The sequence below is a fragment of the Rhinopithecus bieti genome, unplaced genomic scaffold (assembly GCF_001698545.2).
Source record: "Rhinopithecus bieti isolate Rb0 unplaced genomic scaffold, ASM169854v2 scaffold_30204, whole genome shotgun sequence".
NCBI lineage: Eukaryota > Metazoa > Chordata > Mammalia > Primates > Cercopithecidae > Rhinopithecus > Rhinopithecus bieti.
In genome coordinates, this window is record NW_016813014.1 from 44836 (window position 1) to 51138 (window position 6303).

The 6303-nt window shown below is 35.8% G+C and overlaps 1 long non-coding RNA gene across 3 annotated transcripts in view; it reads right to left on the bottom strand.

The window, feature by feature from the left end:
• Positions 1-419: 419 nt before the first annotated feature.
• The window catches only part of LOC108512263 (uncharacterized), a 27696-nt gene continuing 21812 nt past the window's right edge, over positions 420-6303 (bottom strand). For 2 of the 3 annotated variants that reach the window (XR_001880549.1, XR_001880550.1), the window contains 4 exons: positions 6032-6174; positions 3745-3942; positions 1488-1549; positions 421-507 (listed from right to left, as the gene is read on the bottom strand). This is a non-coding gene — a long non-coding RNA (uncharacterized LOC108512263). Of the gene's footprint in view, positions 508-1487; positions 1550-3744; positions 3943-6031; positions 6175-6303 lie in introns of all 3 variants that reach the window. The other variant, XR_001880551.1, reaches the window with a different exon arrangement.

Sequence of the window (6303 nt, forward strand, 5' to 3'; positions counted from 1 at the left end):
ACAATGGCAGGGTTGAGTAGTTGTGACACAGACCATAGGGCCCAGAAAGCCTGAAATATTTACCATCTGGTCCTTTACAGAAAATATTTTCCTACCTTGATTTAGAAAAGCAAAAAGATATGAAATAAACTGCAATATTTAATCATGCATTTCCTGTGTTTATTAGCTATTAGCAACAATGATGATTGCTTTCTTTCTATACAGACTGCATTAGGATACAAGACATATTTTTGAAAAAATATTGGTTTCTGGTGATGAGCAATCTTCTGGTAGCTTCAAGATTCCATCCAGCATTTTTAAGTTTGGCAAACAGGAGAATACTCTAAAGCAAAAGTTAAAAAAAAAAACAAAAAACAAACAAACAAACAAACAAAAAAAAACCACACTATATTGAACAAAAGCATTTTATTTCACTTATTCTCTTTATAAGTGAATGGACTTTGCTACTGTTATAAGGAAGATGAATGGCTATCACTTCATTCTGTGTTCTTCATCTTTGCAGTGGATCTAAAATAAAATATTACTCATTTTAGTTGACCTGATGATATTGCCATAGCTTGCCCTTTCAGGGATCTAATAGATCTTTCAGGAGGTGGTAAATATTGATCAGAGAAGTAGGACTGTCTACAATCTGTTTTTATAAGAGAATTTCATTCCAGTTTTTACAGTCTTATAAGGGAAAAAAAATCAATGAGTGGATTTAGCCAACTACCCATGAGAGACAGAATGAGATCATGATATATGTGCTTATTATAAAGTTAAAAGTTTAGAAAGAGAGAGAAAGTAAAGTAAGCCCACGATATTCAGTGATAGTTAAAGAAGAATTCTGGCTGATAAATATAAAAGAGGGAGTGGGAAATAATATTGTGCTGTTATTTTTTTCCTGAAAGAGAGCACTTCTAAAGCTCGTATTTCAAATTCAGGGAGTCACTTCTATGTTCAGAAACTGATCCTTCAGTTCAATCCAGTTAACAGTAATCATAAACATAGCGGCATTAAAAAGCAGCATTTTCTTTAGAATGACAGGTTTTCTAGATGTGGGAATTCTGAGGGCTCAGGCTGGGGGGAATCGATGGCATTTGAATTTGCTTGCATGAAAGATACGGAAACCTCTTAGCAGATATGCCAAGTCAACTAACGATGGTGCTGACCTCCTTGAAAGCCCCCATTGGCTGCATGATTTTCTTAACATTAATTGCTTCCTGTGCATCTCTTTTAATCCTCACAACAACTCTGTCAGATTGGTTTTTATCCCTCATTTAAAGTAACTTATCCAAATCATAAGGACTGTAGGTGATGAAGCAAATATTAAAATCTATGTCTTCTGGCTTCAAAATTCATACTTAGCCGGCAAGAATTTCTAGCCACTGATTTTTTAAGTCAAGCAATAATGAACTAATATAATGTTTGACTCCTGGAGAATGAGAGAGAAGTTTGCCTGTAGGTGTCCCAGAAATGGGGCCACCTTCTAACCTACTGGGACTTACACTATCAGTTCTATCATTAAGTCCTCTCTCTTTTAAATTGTGCTGTCTTCTTATTGGAGGATCTGAAACAAAGGAGGAAGGGAAAGCAGTCACAATCCTAGGTGATAATGGTCAAGAAAAGCTTGTAATTTAAATAATTCTGAGCGTGGTGTGTAAAAAGAGTCACCTGAAGCTCTGGCCCAAATCCTGAACACAGATACCCAGTGACAAAATTAAAGCTATTATAATCTTCAAGGTGCAGATTTTTGGCTGGGTGACTGAACCCATATTTGAGTGAACTTCTGACTCCAGCTTAGTTCCTTAGCATGAGTGGATGCTTAAACCTTTTCCTCATTCTTTAAAATGACTCCATCATTCTGTTCAACACAACCCTGCACTACCTAAGTTAATATAACCTGGCTTTTTCTAACTTGAAAGTCAGCATATATATACCTTGGACTCAATCCAATAGAGTTAATACTGGAAAAACAGAAGAACCTCATTATATCCCTCATTCCTACATAACTCTATACCACATCATGAATTTTGTAGACAGAATTATAGTAAGTCCTCAGGGCATATCTGATTTCAGACAATTCATCTTAATACTATTATTGTAAGGCATTCTTTGAAGAGAGGTAAGAAGCTGAGCTGGGACCAAAATGCTTTATAAAACCCCACATATGAATTAACAAAACTGAAATACAATACTATTAAATTAACCTTATGACTAGGAATGTGCTATCTTATGAATGATGTTGAAATGTCCAGCTAAACCTCCTCTGATTATAGGAAATATAATTTTAAACCTCCAATTATTATTATTATTATTATTATTATTTATTTATTTATTGAGGACGGAGTCTTGCTCTGGTGCCCAGGGCTGGGAGTTTGAGGTGGGCCGGGTTCGCTCCACTACAAGCTCCGCTCCCGGGGTTTACGGCCATTTCTCTGCCTAACCTCCGAGTAGCTGGGACTAAGGCCGCGCACCTGCCCGGGCTAGTTTTTTTTGTTTTTTTAGTTAGAGACGGGGTTTAACGGGTTAGCCGGATGGGTTCTCGAGTTCCTGACCTCGTGTCCGCCCGTTCGGCCTCCCAAAGTGTGGGATTACAGCTTTGAGCCACCGCGCCCGGTCAAACCTCCAAATATTATTATGGTTAAATATTAGCTTAATATTATAGCAACTGTGCTGCTAGTTTTCACTGTTATGTGAAAGCAATTTAAGAATCTATTATCACAGACATGAAATTTTGCTTCCAGACTACAGTCATGGGGAGACAACTGCAGTAATGAGATTTATGTAACAACAGAGATTAGAATTTCTGTTTTGACAAATTTTCATTGTACATGAGGCATTGAAGAGTCTAACATCATATAGGCTTCCAGAATACAGTTGCTGTTCATGGGGAAAGAGCAGCGTGAGGAAAGAAGATGGTGAAAACTATGTCTTTTACTGAAATGAAAGTAAGCAAAAGATTGTAATCGTAGAATAGAAATAGACCCTGGAGATGATCTAACTCTTTGTTTGACAGATTTGCCTGGGAGGGGAGATGACCTCAGTCATGGGTGCAAATACAGGCTGTAGAATTCATTTGCTTGTTTTTATCCTTTTAATTCCCATAAATACAATAATTAGTGGTACTGAGAATTAGCTGGAGATAAATGGATGGGCATATTACTGGGTGTACACTTCAAGGTTTAGATTTCATTATTATCTTTGGGAATGTTCTCAGTTGTGACAAAGTAGTAAAATGGTTTCTTCTTGGCAGGTTTTGAGCTCTTTCGACCACTGGAGTAAACTGAGTTCTTTGTATTCACTTAATGTTGGCCCTGGGGCCCAAAGAGTGAAAGTAATACCAGAGAATAAACCATTTATAAAGTTGTCACATGCAACTTAATAAAAAATATATATGTATAATTTTTTAAAAGATATCATATCTATTAAGCATGTGGGAGAAAATGTGTGGAATTTGAAAGTCTAAAATTAAACATCTTTGTATAGGTAAAGTCATTACAGAAGAAGCCTAAAAATCTGTATAGCATCTATAAATTAACCAAGAGAAAAGAGTGTATTAAAATAAATTTTTAAAAAGATAAAGAAAGATCAGTTCAAAAGTCTTTAGACGAGATCAGAGGCATGAAGTGTTCAACATAGTGGAGATTCTATAACTATTTGCTGGGTAAATTTGAGCAAGAGAGGAACAATATTTTAAAATACAGTTAAAAGTGTAATATTCAATGCAGTACAAAAGGTGACTTAGGGTGTCTGGGGCCTTACCGCTTCCTGTAATTTTGGTGGAATTCACAAGGGCTCCTCTTGAGAATAAGGGATTCCAGTGGAGTGCACCATAAATTGGAGAGTCCAGTAAGAGTCTCAATGTGGTTTTCGGCCAAGGATAAATGCTGTATCTGAGGTATCTTTGGTAATTGTTTGAAAGACGTGAGATGGTTTTTGCTCATATTTAAAATTCTTCAGCTGGATACAAAAGAGAAACATCTTGTTACTTGTCTCCTAAAGAGAATGGTTAACTACCAAATCTAACATAGCACTAGCATGCCTTATGTAGGCAATAACCCCTCAATAGAGTAACAGTGATGTTACTGTCATGATGGTCACATGCAAACTATGTGACAAATATGGTTTCCTAAGAAAATTAGAAATATTTATATTAGAATATTAAGAGAAAATAAGCAAGATACATGAGACCATAAGTTTGTGGAGCACAGGAATCTGTTTTCTTTTCCAATGAATGTGCTTGGTACCTGACTTGGCCCATGGTGGATTCTTGATATGTCTTAAATAAAAGGATGAATAGCTGCATATCATCTCAGCAATATAAAAGTGGACACACACAAAAATAACAACTTGTGAAAAATACTGTTTCTAAGTAGTGAGATTGTAGTTATTTTCTTACTACCTTTTGTAATTTAAAACCTCTATGTTGAGAAAATAGCATTTTAAATCATAAAAGAGACATTTTTAATATAAAAGAAAACTAAAGTATCCTTAGAAACAGTAAAATATATTAGGCATTTAAATTTATACATTTTCCTGATAGATAATGCTTCTCAATGTGTTTGCCTTAAAACTATAACTGTACAAGACTGGGCAAATAGAGAAAATAATTCAAAATCTGTCACTGACATCTTGCCTTAAGGAAAACTTCCTTTATGTATAAGTTAGGATTTAATTTTATGAGATAAATACAGGGTATATATTTATGGGCCTTGGGCCCCACAAAGACACTTGATAAATGGTCATTGCTAAAGGGAAAGAGGGTACTGTAAAGAGAGAACTGCAACACAGAAGCATTAGGGGAAAAAAAATCCCTTGGAACCACCCAGATTTCACTGTAATTTTTTTGAATCTATTATTTTTATTTTTCTTCTTTCCTTTCAGTCCCTCTCCGTATGTATATTTTATATAGATCTCATCTTATCTTTGATAACTTTTGGCTTCTGCTTATTTCCAGAATTCCTACAGACTTCAGGATCACTTCAGTACTATGACAATTTCTCATTGAAAAACCAGCCCAAGAAGTTCCTACCCCCGTGCCTCTCTCCCCATTCTCCTCTGAAATCTGTTATTTTCTTGTTTACCAGTCATGCTCTCGCTTTTTCATAGGTATCCTTTTATCCTTTCAGTATCTCAGATTCACCACATCACAGATTGCCCCAGTCGATAGGAAATGTTAGGGGAGAGAAGGGGGGCAAAGCAAGTGGGTGGTGACACAACTTTGTCTTGGCACTTCCTGTCTGCCAGACGGTTTCCCTCTTGTGTACAGCCATCATGATTTTTTTCTGTGACCTTCTCTCAGCCCATGCTCAGAATTGTATCTTAACCTGCTCTAGAAATTACCCTTCCTTTTTGTGGATGCTCAATTTCCTTCATCTAATTCACTCCTGAGGAGCTCTGTTGGCCCCTCTCACTGCCACCAAAGCTCACTCCACCTACCCATTCTGCCTGCTGAAGCAAACAGCAGCTCCCTGTAAAAAGGTTTCTCCAGCAATCCCTGAGTAGAAAGAGATTATTTTTAACAATATGAGTTTGGAATCCTTGAGAGACCGAAGAGTCTATATATCTATTTTTAGTTTTAGTTTATTTCTGTCCTTAATCTGATAACCAGCCCCCGCTCCAATAACAGAATGTTACCCTAAAGGCTACTATTGTCAACTACCTTGTAAAGTCTTTCCCCATAGGTGTTCAACAAATATGACTAACTAAAAATTAATTTCTTAAACCATAATGTATATGTCATGTAATTGCATTTTCTAGTTTATATCACAATGAAAACGGCAAATTTTCTACTCCTACAAATAACTTTCCTAAAATTGGTAATAAAATATTAATTTGAAAAAAACAGATGTTTCCCTCTAAAGTATGACATTTTGATATATAAATTTCTCTTTTGGCCTTGCTGTATGTGCCACTTTAGTGCAAAGTGTCACCTTTAAGACCTGACCACATGGGGCCAGGTGCAGTATGTACAGCCAATGATCACATGTATCCAAATAGAAAAGACTTAACTTTAACCTGTTAACTAGACATGCTACAGAGCAGATACCTTGGCAATCTTACGGCACTTAAGTTCATCAGTGAATTATCCACTAACCAGAGGGTTTCAACTCGAATTAGTCTTCTAAGAATTCTGTTAAAATTTTCAACTTAGTAAGGATCCCCCAAATCCTGAAATGAAATGTTCAAATTCTGAGGAAAACAAATAAAAGAAAAAAGTAAGGTTTTTGTCAGCTTTAGTTATTCATTTAAAATGTATCGTGTATATTAATTATACCAGTAGTTTTTAACCTTTTTTTTTTTTTTTTTTTTTTTTTTTTT